The sequence below is a fragment of the Lycium ferocissimum genome, unplaced genomic scaffold, assembly GCF_029784015.1.
Source record: "Lycium ferocissimum isolate CSIRO_LF1 unplaced genomic scaffold, AGI_CSIRO_Lferr_CH_V1 ctg2145, whole genome shotgun sequence".
In the NCBI taxonomy this organism is placed as follows: domain Eukaryota; kingdom Viridiplantae; phylum Streptophyta; class Magnoliopsida; order Solanales; family Solanaceae; genus Lycium; species Lycium ferocissimum.
The window spans coordinates 33,151-48,198 of NW_026719712.1; the positions used below are offsets into that span (position 1 = coordinate 33,151).

At 38.3% G+C, this 15,048-nt stretch overlaps 1 non-coding gene across 1 annotated transcript; it reads left to right on the forward strand.

The window, feature by feature from the left end:
- The first annotated feature begins 2,767 nt into the window (after positions 1-2,767).
- Positions 2,768-2,874, forward strand: LOC132043127 (small nucleolar RNA R71). Its single transcript, XR_009411675.1, has one exon. It is a non-coding gene; the product is annotated as a small nucleolar RNA R71 (small nucleolar RNA).
- The last annotated feature ends 12,174 nt before the right edge of the window (positions 2,875-15,048 follow it).

Sequence of the window (15,048 nt, forward strand, 5' to 3'; positions counted from 1 at the left end):
GACACCTCTCATCGTACATTCACATTCATCTATAGGTGAGCCACATGGCCGATCAACAATTTTATGCCTCAAAATGCCATTTTCAACGGCTAAAACACCTTTATATATCAACGTCAACAACTAAGCCCTTACACATAAACACGAGCGGCAAGGGGCGGCAAGATAGTATATCAAAGAGTGAGCCGAAGGCAAAGACATCTACTATGCATGGACATGTAGACCTGCAAGAAAGAGTATGAAACATCGTCATATGGACGGGGACGGGACCCCGCCATGCCCGTATATACACAAAAGAATAATACCCAAAGGTTGACGACTCACGGTCAAATGGAGCTCCTTTATCTCTGCGAACAATCGGTCTATGGGTCGAGTCTGTCTCCCCGTCCACTGCGGGCATGACACGGCGTCCGCAAACAAAAAGGACGTCGGTCTGATCACTGTGCTTGAGTATGTAAAGCATGATCAACATCATAATAGAAACGCAAGAAATAGCATAACATAGAGAGGTCATGAGATAATGAAGCCATTTATACCTCTAGCTTTGCTCATCGTATATACTTACCCCCTTTCTATTGGGAACCTTCTATATCATACATTTATACTTGTAGTAGTATCGTACCCGACCATAGAGGTTCGGTGTCTTACATACCCGATCATGATAAGGTTCGGTGTTATACGTACCTGGCCCTACCAAGGCTCAGTGTTATCCGTACCCAACTGCAGTGGTGTGCGCGCGATAGATATCATACCCGGCCATAAAAGCTCGGTGTTGCATAATAGCCATACATATTTATACACGTATCCATACTTGTCCATAAGTATTACTAACATCATTATCATCATCGTTTCCGTTACTTCTTTCCTTGGGGGATTGACTATCATATAAGGGAGGCAATAGCATCGTGAAAATATCGAGGATCATGAGCTTTGGTAATTCTAGGGACGGAGTCATTTAGAAGACATTTTAGAACACATAAGGTAGCACATAGCAAAGGAATCATGCCTTAATGAAAGAAGGGTTAGCCTTACATACCTCTTTGTCTTCTTAACTACTTAACTTTCACCATCGAAGCTTGGAAAATCTACATTTAGAAGGATTCATACCATGGTTAATCCTTAAATATACTCTTAAATCCAAACTAGAACAATTCATGAGTTAACGAAAATTGGGCAGCATTTCCCCTATTTCATTGACTTCCACCATACTACAAAACAACTCCCAAATAACCATAATAATATCTACGATATCATAATCAAGTAGTCACATTCCATTAAGTCTTCCATATTCATTCTCACATTCAACTTACACTAACAACTTCACACCAACCCTTTGCACATTTTTCATAGAACGCTTCCTCATCACCGTTATTACCTTCCATAACAATATTATATCCATGTCATACTAAGAATCATGACTCAAGTTAGCTTACTACTCAAAAACATCATGAAAACTACATTTAGAACTCATCTTCTACTTTCTCCTTCTACCCGAGTTGTTCAACAACTAAGCATTCTTGATAACATGAAACAAGCATGAAGACTAACCTTTTATCTCACAAGAATGAGCTTTGGAGCAATCTATCAACTTATATGGAAACCCTAGCTTCAATACCCAAAGAATTCTTGAAGTCTACTAACCCTAGCAAGACTTCTACCACATGGATATCTTGATTCTTGCCTCTTGATCTTTAATCTCTCTTGGATTTTGTCTTGGATTAGTTTATGGAGTTGAAGAGAGGGTTTTTGGAGAGCTCTTGGATCTAATTTGGGAAAATAAAATGTCCAAATGAAGTGGAACGAAATATATAAAGCGTGACTTAAAAACCCGACGGCAATTCTGCGCCCACTTTGACGGACCGTCAAAATTTATACGGTCCGTCAAAGTGAACCGTCAACAACCGCCTATCTTGCACAGCTCACGAATCGTTATACGGTGGTGCTCCACCATTTGACGGACCGTCAAATATTATACGGTCCGTCAAATGGTCCGTCAAAGTGCCCTCTTCCGAAAAGTTGCTCCTTTCGATTCGTTTGACTCCCAATCCCACGGAACCTTTCTTGTCACTTGCATAACACTTCATTAACCATACAATAGGCCCGACAGCAGCCCCTCAAGACATTACTAAATAAATACTAGCTCAATTATAGCGAAACCTTTCCAAGCACGACTTACATTTCACTTCCTTCAACAAACTTAGTTCCATATATTTCTATGACTTCAAAGTCTTAAGGTACTCACTTAAAGTTATCAAATACTCTCCTTAATCTCATAAGGATCTCATGTTCATTTTAGGTTCGCGCTAGTCTACTCATGATTCACACGACTCGAAATTTCCGAGATGTAACATTGCCCATAGGGGTTAAAGATGTTGGTGTTATAATAGTTATTATTTCTATTATAATGTCTAACGGTGTTAATAAATTCTCCATTTTGGCATTCATGATTCGGATGTCCTCCATACGAATCACATAGTGAGTGTGATTGTGATTTCAGTATTTGTGCTTGCATTACATCTACCTTTTTGGCCAAGTTTGTTAGCTGGTGAGCTATAAAGAGACATAGTCAATCTGGTGCATTCCATCTGACAATCTTGATTGAGCTCTTTCAGTTGGCCATTGACTTGCATGTTTAGCAATTTCATTTAGAAAAGCCATGGCATCTTCAGTGGTTCTACTCGTGAGTGAGCCACCTGTTGTTATATCTACAATACTTCTTGAGGTGGGTGTTATTTCATTGGAGAAAGTGATCAGTTGTTGCCAATCTGGTACATCGTGGTGTGGAAACTTTCTCAAAAGTCCTTTGAATCTTTTCCAAGCTTCATAAACAGATTCTGCATCAGGTTGAGAGAAGTTATTAATTTCTTGTCTCATTCTAGTAGTCTTTGCAGGTGAGAAACATTTGTTCAGGAACTTCTAAGTCATGTCAGCCCATGTTTGAATGGAACCTGTTGGTAGATTCCTGAGCCATGTTCTTGCTTCTCCCCTTAGTGAAAAGGGAAATACTCTTAATCTAATAGCGTCATCTGGAATTCTATTGTTTCCAAAGGTAACTAATAGCCTGTTTGGCCAATCTTCTAAAATCAGCTTATTTTGAAAAGTGTTTTTTTTTTTTTCAAAAGTCTTTTGGCGAAAAGCAGTTTGTGTTTGGCCAATTAATTTTAAACGTACTTTCGAGCAACAATTAGTGTTTGACCAGGCTTTTAAGACACGCTTCTAAGTATATTTTCTCAAAAGTGTTTTTCAAAAAAAGTACTTTTGGGCAAAAGCTATTTTTTTAGCTTCTGAAAAACTGCTTCTGCTACTCCCCAGAAGCACTTATTTTCTCCCAAAAGCTTGGCCAAATACCTCAATATTTTTATAAATAAGCACTTATTGAAAGAAAAAAAAGTACTTTTGGGTAAAAATAAGCTTGGCCAAACAGGCTATAAGATTTCCATGAAATCATCCAGCTGAGTATTAGGATCTTTTTGTGAGAGTCCATTGAACTGTCAATTATTCTTAATCTTTGAATCAAGGCCGGCTTGATTTCAAAATTATGGGTGGCTCCGGGAGGACATCTTACGATGCCCTTCCTATGTAAGTTGGCCTAGCATAATCCCTCAGTAATCTGTTTGGCCTTGGTTCAACTTCATCAAATTGATCTTCAGTGATAGGGTTCTGATTGTCTTCTCTATTAGGAGATATTAATTATTTTCCATGTTAGTTTGGTTTATGTCAAGGCTTTGACCGTATTTTGCTGCTAGTTTCTTCAATCGACTCAAAGTTTTGTTTATTTCAGGATCAAGGTCGACTGTCTCTTTTGATGAAGAACGGGTCATATACCTCCTTCACTTTTGCACACAAGTTAACCAATTAATAATAAAATAAATTGTTCTCAAATGGTAACAAAATAATTTTATCTAAAGTAGATTCTTCCAATAAACTGCGCCGAAAATTTGACGAGTGTCTGATGTATATAAACTTTATGCGCGTATTTTGTCAAAAATTTTAATATAGAAAGATGTCAGTCCGCAGGAATTGGTTTATCTAATCTTGCAAATAAATTTTATTTAAATTACTATTTGAGAAGATAAGAAGGTGAATGGAATGGTACAATGATTACTTCTACAAACAGAACTTAGAGAAAATATATTTTTCTTTTCACAAATAAGATGAAGAGTGTTGAGACCCTGACTTCACTTGATATTTCAAATATAAGATAGAGTTATTTGTTCTCCAAATTTTCTGTTTCTCATAGATCTTGCAAATGTCTCTTGCGATTAGCATTTACATATTATCACTTAAGCTGATCAATTAATTGTACTCTTGTGATTATATAAATTAACTCTCAAAATAAGCAATATTAAGTATTTGAAATATATACTAGCACTGAAACATGCTCTTTTTAGCGAGCCACTTTCGATTAACTCTCTTGTTATAACTAATTAATATTAGAATTGCTCTTGCGATTACAAATCTTTTCTTTTGTAATCAAAGTTACACAAGCAGCAGGTAGATGAGATTGCGACAATCACTTATTTATACTACGATTAACCATATTACTTCTTTTCCTTTTTCGATTACAAAATAGTAAAATTTAAGACATAATATAAAATAGACAAATGTCGCAAACTAAAGTAGCATCAACTGCTGAAGCCGACTATATATAAAAAGTTTCAGACCAAATATACGAAATTGAAGAACAATTACTACATTATAATGAAGTATCAAGTTTCGTCATTTCTCAACACGAGAAAATTTACTCCATAGTAGAACAGTTACAACTACAAGAATTAGTCCTTTCCATCAAATAATAAAATAGAAAGATATATCCGAGATGAATAATTTTCACTATTTAATTATAAATCCGGAGTAAAAACTAATTTCAGAACTGTTATTTTGAAATAGCAAGAGCTACACTTAATTTATTTGCTTAGAAACTTTAAACAAAAATCCAAGGACAATGAAAGAAGACAAAAGAACCAAAGAAGAAGTTGTAAACATAGTTCTCATTGTCCAGTCACGTGATGGAGTTAACGATGGGCTGGAAGTTTGGCGATAGACCCTGGAGTCTAAAGGTTTCAGGCTAAGCAGGACTAAGACAGAGTATCTAGAGTACAAGTTCAGTGGCGTGACGCAAGAGGCAGAGGTGGAAGTGAAGCCCGATGCACAAGTCCTACCAAAGAAAGATAGTTTCAAGTATCTTAGGTAGATAATCTAAGAAGACAAAGATATTGAGAATGATACTGCTCATCGCATTGGAGCGGGGTGGGTGAAATGGAGGCTCACATCCAGGATACTGTGCGATAAGAATGTGTCATCAAGGCTTAAAGGTAAATTCTACAGAGTGATGGTTAGGCCGACTTTGCTGTATGGTGCAGAATTGTCACGACCCAACTAGGGGCCATGACGAGTACCCGGAGCTGACTACCGAGCACCGCTTATTATATTGACTATCATACTCAGCCTGGCACATATCATTCTCAACACAAACTTATCATGGAATAATCTCCAAACATCCCCCAAAACATATATAAACATGGGCCCATAAGACTACAAAAATGATGTACAAGATCTACAATGAAGAAGTCACATAATACCTACAACCTACACATAAGTATCTACGAGCCTCTAACTGAAGACTGAAATCATAAGGACGGGACAGGACCCCGCCATGCCCTATTATATACACAAAAGAATATACCAAGATGTGCCAACTCCGAAATAGTGGAGTGCTCCTATACAACTGCTGAGTAAGCTCCTAAGCGTCTGCGCCGTCTCCCTGTCTACCTGTGGGCATGAACACAACGTCCATAAAAGAAAAGGACATCGCACGAACAATGTACCGAGTATGTAAGGCATATATGATAACATAATAAGGAAATATGTAAAGCATAAGAAGAAAAGATAATCAGAATCGCTTGCCTTTTGAGGGCGGAATCACGCATGCTCACTTTTACCTTTTTAAACATATCACATATACATACATAGTTCGTCCGAATCAATAACATCATTAGCCCGCGTCCGGGGTAACCATCTCATGCCGCCCACTAGTGTGTGCCGCTGGGCACACAGACACTGCGTGTAATCATCCATAAGCCGCCCGCCTTAGCGGTCGCCCGCCGTATAGGCGCGGTGTAATCTTACATATACATAAGCCAATGCATGCATGGGAGCTCAAACAAAATCTATCAATCTATCGGAGTGACGTAAGGTCAAGACCCTCCAATTACATTATGGAACATCATCATCGCCATGCCTCACCTTGAAAGAACTAGTATCATGAGGTGAGGCCACAACAAGGAATAACATCAATGAATCTTAAACATAAGATTCTCAAGCTCATGAAGACATCATTATCATCATCACTATCATAGAACATATCTCGTAAGGAGCTCTTAAGAACCTTTAACTTCCATCTTTTACGACGTAAGAAGATCATGGGGATATGGATAAGAAATCACATTATAAGAGTCATGCCTTTGGGACTAGCCTTACATACCTTTATGCCTCTCTAGCCTTGTCGACTAAATGCTTCCCTCCAGGTTCACTATTCTACATTCAAGAGAATTCGTACTAAGATTAGATAAACGGAACATACTTGAAGCTAAGCTAAGACGACTAAAGGCTAACGAAAATTGGAGAGCACTTCCTTTGTTTTTACAACTTCCTCCATATAATATAAAAACTCCCAAACATCCATAACAACATTCATAATATCATAATCAATAACTTCTTCAAGTTCAACATTATCCAATTCTCACAATTCCTTACCAAAATGATTCATCACCATAACTATGGCATAACACCGTGTTCGTTCTCATATAATACTTCTTTAATGTCATTTGTATCATTTACAACAATATTTTACTCAAAACATATCAAGAATCATTATTCATGTCAAACTACTATTCAAGAATACCATTGTTTCCACATTTGAGCTCCATACTCCACTTTCTTCACCAATCTAAGTCATTCAACCACTCAATACTCTTAATAGCATGGAATGAACATCTTTGATTAGCTAGGAATGAGCCTTGGATAAAAATACTTCACTTGGAGAAAACCCTAACTTCAACTCCAAAGAGATTCTTGACTTCTAGCAACCCTAATGAGCACCCCTACACTTGATATCCTTTGATTATTGATATTTGATCCTTGATCTCCCTTGAATTTGTGTTAATAAGATATTGGAATATTCTAGAGTTCGAGAGAGGTGGGGGAAATAAGAAAAATGAGAAATTAGAACTTGGAACGTATATTTATACTTGAAAAAAATGCTGTCCTGATCAAGTTATACGGACACTTATACGGTCCATATAAGTGACCGTATACCACCATCAGGGATTTTCCCTTTTTGTTAAGGTTATACGGACCCTTATACGGACCGTATAAGTGGTCGTATAACTCCATTTTTCCGAAGTTAATCTCGTTGTTTCGTTTGATCTCCAATCCTTATGGAACCTTCTTAACACTTATTTAACACTTCATTAACAATATAAATATCGTCATAGCTCCTCTCCAAGGCATTACCAATCAATCCTTAACTCGATAGTTGCAAAATCTTCCCCAACCACAACTTATACCTCACCTTCCTTTGACGAACTTAGTCTCACTAATTTTTATCACTTCAAAATCTTATTGTATGCGCTTTTAAGCCAGAAAATACCCTTCTTATAATCATAAGGGCCTCATGTTCACCTTAAGCTTGCGTTAGTCTATTTACCGTACAACGACATGAAATTTTTGAGGTGTAACAAGAATGTTGACCAGTCAAGAACACTCACGTCCAGAAGATGAGTGTAGCGGATATGAGAATGCTCAGTTGGATGTGTGGGTGTACTAGGATGGATATGGTTAGTAATGAAGTTATACGGGGCAAGGTGGAAGTGACTCCTGTGGTGGACAAGATGAGGGAAGCGAGATTGAGATGGTTTGGGCATGTGAAGGGGAGGTGTGTGGATGCGCTAGTGAGGAGGTGTGAGAGGTTGGCTATAACAGAAGTTAGGAGAGGTAGAGGTAGACCGAAGAAGAACTGGGGTGAGGTGATTAGGCAAGACATGACATAACTCCATCTTACTGAGGACTAACACAAGATAGGAAAGTATGGAGGTCGAGGATTAGGATAGTAGGTTAGTAGGTAGCCTGAGTATTTTCCTCATTAGTAGTATTAGTTAGTAATCGTGTAGATTCTTTTTCTCAAGGTGTACTACTATATGTCTCTTATTTTTCTTTTATTTTGCTACTCTGTTGTCATATTTTTTTTCCTTTTATCTTAATGTGTTCTTTCGAGCCGAGGGTCTACCGAAAACGAAATTCCTCCCTACCCCACAAGGTAGGGGTAAGGTCTGTGTACAGACCCTACTTGTGGGAATACACTGGGTATGTTGTTGTTGTTGGTTCAGCCAATTAGCTCTTTCTAATGAACTTTTGAATCATAGCCTGGACGTAACACGACACTCGGTCCCTTACTATATGTGACCGAGCGAATCACATGGCTTGCTGAATCATCGTGAGTCATAAACATGAGCGGAATATACTTAAAACATGATGATCCTAAACATGGAATGTCATAAATAATGAGCCAAAGATGGCTATACGGCTCTGAATAACCGACATAACCCGACTGAACTGACTAGTCTATGAAACCTCTAACATGAGTCTGAACTACTAAACATAACTACTGGGAAAAAGCCCCCAACATACCTTAATTGCATACTATAATTGACATAAATGTAAATGATGACTAAACCCCGAAGAAGATGGGGCTCACCAAAAGTTGATACGTGGATGATCCTACTGAGCAGATGCGTCATCTTGTAAGTCGTACCTATATAGTGAAATGCAGGCCCCCGGGCAATAGAAAGGGACGTCAGCACATTGAATGTACTGGTATGTAAAGCAACTGAATGAAATAAACATGGCACATGAAATAACATGATGAGAGCTGAAACTGAAACTGAAACCTGATCATGAACATTGATACTTATATTTATATCATGAGTAAAAACATTTTAAGTGGAGAGAGCAAAAATATAACCGACAACATGAATCACCATGTGGGTACGTGGAGTCTGGTACCTGAACAACCAGCAGAGCCCTCATACCTTGCCGGGGGTATATGATATAAACATAGCATGAAAGGATCCAATCAATATAACATGAAGGGATTATCCTAACTGGGCGGAGCGATCCTTATCCTACGGTGGCTAACGTAGTTTCGTGTGCTACTTGAGCCTTCTCGGTAATTCGTGCAACTCCCAAAACATGAACATGGATATAATTGGCTTAGAAGCCCATGGATTTCATAAAACATGACTTGTATTATAACATGGATATAGTTACACGATATACTTGCATGAAAACGTGTAGACATGTAAGATATTCATGAAAATAAGCATAATATTTAAGAACTTGCATGTAAGAACCCATGGAATGCAAAGTATGAGTTTTCATGGATTACGGACGAATTTCCAATAACCAAAATGGAAGATTAGGAATCCGACAATGAACGATTAATCTAAACATAGTGTATCATGGTACATGGACTTAGGGTTTATCATGAACTTATCTAAAAATCCTATTTTTGGTGAACTCTTGTATAATCATGGAAGAACGTGGCATGGGGAAGAAAAATGATGTTCCCACACGTAGATAGAAGCCTTATATACCGGGTAACGCTCCAAAATTGTAATAAAAATCTAAACTTTGAAGAAGAATCCTAAAGCTTAAATCTTGAATCCCTTTAATTGGGTTTTCTTGAAACCCTGGGTTATGAACGATGAATTCCTACTTAGAAATCATGGACATGCGCTAGGATCAACTTGGAATGGCTTACCTTAACGTATCTCGACGGTTGGGAGAGAAGAACTTCGTGTTTAGGGCTTGAAGAATGAAAAGTGGGGAAAATAAAACTATCCCCCAGTATTTATAGTTTCTGGCCGATGCGGGCAATGCACGGCCTCAATACGTCCCGTACCTTGCTAGTCATACATTGGACGTGATTTCCAGTGAGCATCGATTATCATCGAGGGAAGTACGGCCTCAATAGACGGCCCGTACTTAGTGGCCGTTCATTGAATTAAATTTCCAGTGAGCAATCGATTATGATGGGGGAAGTACGGGCTCAAGGTACATCCCGTACCTTGAAGTACGGCCTGTACTTTGTTGCGCATACCGTGATGGCTAAAACCAGTGGCTTCTGTAATTCTCCAACGAAGTACGCCCATTCATATACGGCCTATACATTATCGTACGACCCGTACATTATTGTATGACCCATACAATTTTTCGTAAGACATAATTTCACCGTGACAAAGGAAATTTCGAATTCCAACATACTCTGTCTTGGTTTCTAAGTCTCGAATCATGAACGTAGCCTAGTTTAAAGGTACTGGGTGTTACAGGAACTTTTAAGAAGAAGGTGAGATGGACAAAAGTTGAACCAAAGTGTCCTTCCCATGTATCTCTCTCGATGAGGAAATAGCTATGTTTATAGCCTTCACATGATATGGCATGTGTACCCTTTTTGTCAAATTGCATATCAAGTTGCAGATTGACCCATGTGCTCAAGCCTTCAACTTGCCTTTTGTTTTTGTCTTTCTATATGTTTATTCCCATCTTTGTTGAAAAGCTTACTGCACAATCCTTGTGAGCTATTTTCCTGTAGCACATCAAGTTGTATTTTTTTTTTTTAAATTTTTACTTCCTTTGATTTTTTTTTTCTTTTGGTTTTCTCTTCTTGTTCTAGAAAGGATATTTCTACAAGTAAAAATAATCATTATCAAAAGAAAAATACTAAAATTCGAATAAAACTTAGTCTTTAATTATTCTAAATTAGATGATATCAGTTGATGCTGCTTGTCCGTTGGCACTCAGATGATATGGAGAGGAGGTGATCCTTTTGATGTTCAAATCCTCAAGAACTTGGTGATCTTGGATCCAACTCGCTATCCAACTATATCCATTCCCCGTTTCATGAATGTCCGAGGTGAAACAACCGGGTGTAAAAGCTCTCCCGGTTGATGAAGCAATTGGGCATGGCATTGACACTTCTCGCATTTTCTTACGAAGGTCTTTGAGTCATCATCCATCTTGGGCCAATATTATCCAGCTCTAAATAACTTTCTCACCAATGAATCTACTCCTGAATGATTGCCGCAAATTTCTTCGTGTACTTCTATCATCACGTAATCATCCTCTTCCGGACCCATTTATCATGCCAAAAGGCGATAAAAAGCATCTTCAGTGCAGCATTCCGTCGATGATGGTCTACCGGGCCACTTTTGTTCTGAGTGCTCAGTAATTAGCAACTGCAACACCGACCCGATCCGGTCCTTCGACTTCAATAGATGAACCCAAGTTTGCCAGGGCATCGGCCTTCACATTCTTTTCTATGGGAACATATATCATTGTCCATTCTTGGAATCGCGAGAGCAGCTTCAAAAGTTTTTCTAGGTATTTTAACATGTGTTCTTCCTTTGCCTTAAACACGCTATGAACTTGATTCACCACTAGCAAGGAGTCATATTTTATTTCTATGACCTCGAAGCCTAGGCCCCCAGCCAACTCAAGACCTGCAATCATAGCCTCATATTCAGCTTCATTGTTAGTTAATGGTACACTATGTATCGCCTGTCTCAATACTTCGCCTGATGGCGTACAGAGAATTATACCTATATCATTTCTTTTTACGTTGGGCGCCCCATCAGTGTGAAAGATCCAAATCCTAGGGACAGTCTTCGAGACCAAGGTTGCTTCTTTTTCGGCGGATAGCACCTTTCCCAGACTAAAATTCGCCACAAAATGAACAAGGATGTGTGACTTGATAGTAGTTCGGGGTCTATATTCAATGTCAAATTCACTTACTTCTACTTCCCACTTAGCCAGACGGCTCGAAAGCTTAGGTTCATGCAAGCTTTCCTGTCACGCCCCAAACTCGACCTTGACGCAACATGCATCCGATACTATGAACAATACCGGAAGCACCTTATAAGATCAATAAACGTCTATTCTCTTTTAAATCTTTCAGCATTTATCTAAAACAAGTCTTTTAGGGCTAAATGAAAACATGGCCATACTCATAAAAATAATTAGCAAAAGTCTAATATAAATAACCAATTGTAAAATGTAGAAAAAGCACCAATGAGTCAAACGATGACTTCAACAACTACCCACAGTAATAACATCTATCTTTGGAGCTTCTAAGATAAATGAATAAATAGTCTAACTTCGGGATGCAACCCGAAAATTAAAAGCAACAAACTAAGATAGAGGGGTGTCCCACAAACAAGCATGTGGGCTCACCAATAATCTGGAAAGCAACGAGTTCTCCTACTTTGTACGTGTATCATGAACCTGCTCTTCTATGTTACCTAACACACCATAAAAAATAACAATGGTATGCCTGAGTACTGGGTACTCAGTGAGTGTCTCCAGGACAATAGTTATATAGCAAAATACATAAGTAATAAGTGTAATTGAAAATAGTATTGAGAAACAGTTCAAAATCAAATGATAACATCTCATGAATATCCAATATAAGTCAATGATGAAGAAATAATCACTTTGAATCCTTAAGTCATTCTCGTTACCTTAAGTTCTTTCAAAAATAGTTTGAAATCCAAAGATAGATTTAGTCAGTAACCTTAGTAGCATCATTAGTAAAAGTTGATAGCACAAAAATATATCAATTGCAACTTATTATACCATTTATCAAGTTAAGTCTTCTCACTTATGAATTCAAGATCATCAACAAGCCACTCACAGGCAACCAAACTATTACACATTCCAATACAAGCCCAAATCAATATAATGAAGGGATGACCACTTAAGGTTCCCTCAGCAGCACAGAAGCACCACATCGGAGCTATCAAATCATGATGGATACCCTTCCTCCTGAATAGCTAAGCAAAGACGGCACCGGGGCTACAAACCCTCAATGACCACTTTTCTTCTCAAATGGCTAGGCATGAACCATACTAGGGCTATCGACCCTCGATTGCTACTCTTCCTCCTGAATGGATAGGCTAACCCCACTAGGATCCATATTAACTACCCTTCCTCCTAAGTAGCAAGGCCAAGCAGAAACAATAGAATGATGGCATAATGGTTGAACCACAAACCATGGCATAGGAGACGAATCACTCATTATGGATTATGTTCATCATCCTTTTAATAGGGGTATACCAATGTTCTTTATCGGTTTAGAAAACCAAGTTCAAATCATTAATAAATTTTAATTCAACAAAACCCGTTCGTAGGGCAAAACACTCAAATATCCAAACCGTCGCATTTAAGTTTAAAGCATCCCTTATAAAGGTAATTCATGTTCAAAGTTCAAAGATTTATAATTCAGTTTCAATCATCCCTTTATAGGGGAAATCATATATACATATATATAATATAATACACATAAGGTTTAATGCGGTCTTGTCCCTCATGGACACAAACCTTACAAAAGAAACCAATTTTAAAGGTTGAAAAGTATGTTCGAATAGAGACATACCTCGATTCCCACTATAATGCTACCAAACGCATTTTTTGAGGTTCAACAGTCACTCTACAATGATTAATAATGATAAAGTTTAGAACTTTAACCAAATTCTAAGAGTTCCCACCCTTATAGAAAAACTAGGGTTTTTTGTGCCCAAAAACGTGTGCTTAAATCCCCCATGAATCACCCATGGATTCTTATTATTTCTAATACCCTACACTAGTCTAAATTCTATAAATAACATCATTAAAGATCAAAGATCATACCTTTAAGAAGTTTCCCAGAGTCTCCTTTAATTTGTCATTCTTCGATTTTCAAGAATCTATGATTTTGAAGGATGAACTAGTGCTAATTTGATATTAGATTAATGTATTAATGATGATAATTGATCAATAACTTACCTTAGATGTTTTGGAGAAGTCTTAGGGTCGTTTTCTCTCAAAAAGTCGTCCAAAACAAAGTGGGGAAGGGTTCTGACGAAGTTAGAAGCTTAGGTAGTTCGGAACCAGAAAAAGGGGGTCGTGCGGCACCTGTGTGTCGCATCCTACAGCACGCCTATGCCTGTGCACTAACTCTGCATTGCACAGGTGGCGCATAGGGCCAAAAATTATTTAGAGACATGAAATTCACATGCCACCGTTGCGACGCACGGGTGTCCTGACTACAGATAATTTTCAGTAAAATGGGCATAACTCCTAATACAGAGCTTCGTTTGAGCTTAACTATATATGAATGGAAAGGTATTTCAAAGATCTACAACTTTTGTGTTTTAAGTTTTCTCAAATTCCCAACAGATCTTCACGTAAACAGGATGGAAGTTAGACCTACCGTAAACTTAGTCAATTCTATCAAATCTTATGCACCTCACTATTCATCTTGATCTTGAAACAACTATTTCCACCCAAACTCATCCCGATAAGACTTCATATGGCTAAAATGTCCCATTAATACTAATTAAACATATTCACACCTACCCCCGATTTACGGAGTGTTACATTTCCGAAGCATAAAGGTCGTCACAACTACTACAGGGTGACACTAGAAATATGGCTTGAGCTTATGAAGATGCCATCATGAGAGCAAAGGCCAGATTTTCCAAGTGAGGGTATTGAGTTTCGGCGCCAACATAATCCTACTTACATAATAAATAGGAAATTGTGTACCTTTTTCCTCCCAGACTAAGACTGCACTTACCGCCACTTCTGAGACGGCTAAGTACACCAGGAGTTGCTCTCCAGCCCTTAGCTTCCACATCAGTGGTGGACTAGAAAAGCACTTCTTCAAGTCTCGAGGTGCTTGTTGACACTCTTGCGTCCATTCAAATTCACTCTTCTTCTTCAATAGGAAGAAGAACTTGTGACACTTTTCGGATGACCGTGATTGGACCTGCTAAGGGCCGCTAACCGCCCGGTTAGTCGTTGCACTGCTTTTATATTGTCCAAGGTATCTGAGATTTCTTCAATCGCCTTGATCTTTTCTGGGTTTACCTCGATTCCCCTTTGAGACACAAAAGAACCTAAGAACTTCCCCCAGCTAACTCGAAATGCGCACTTCTCTAGGTTTAGTTTCATATT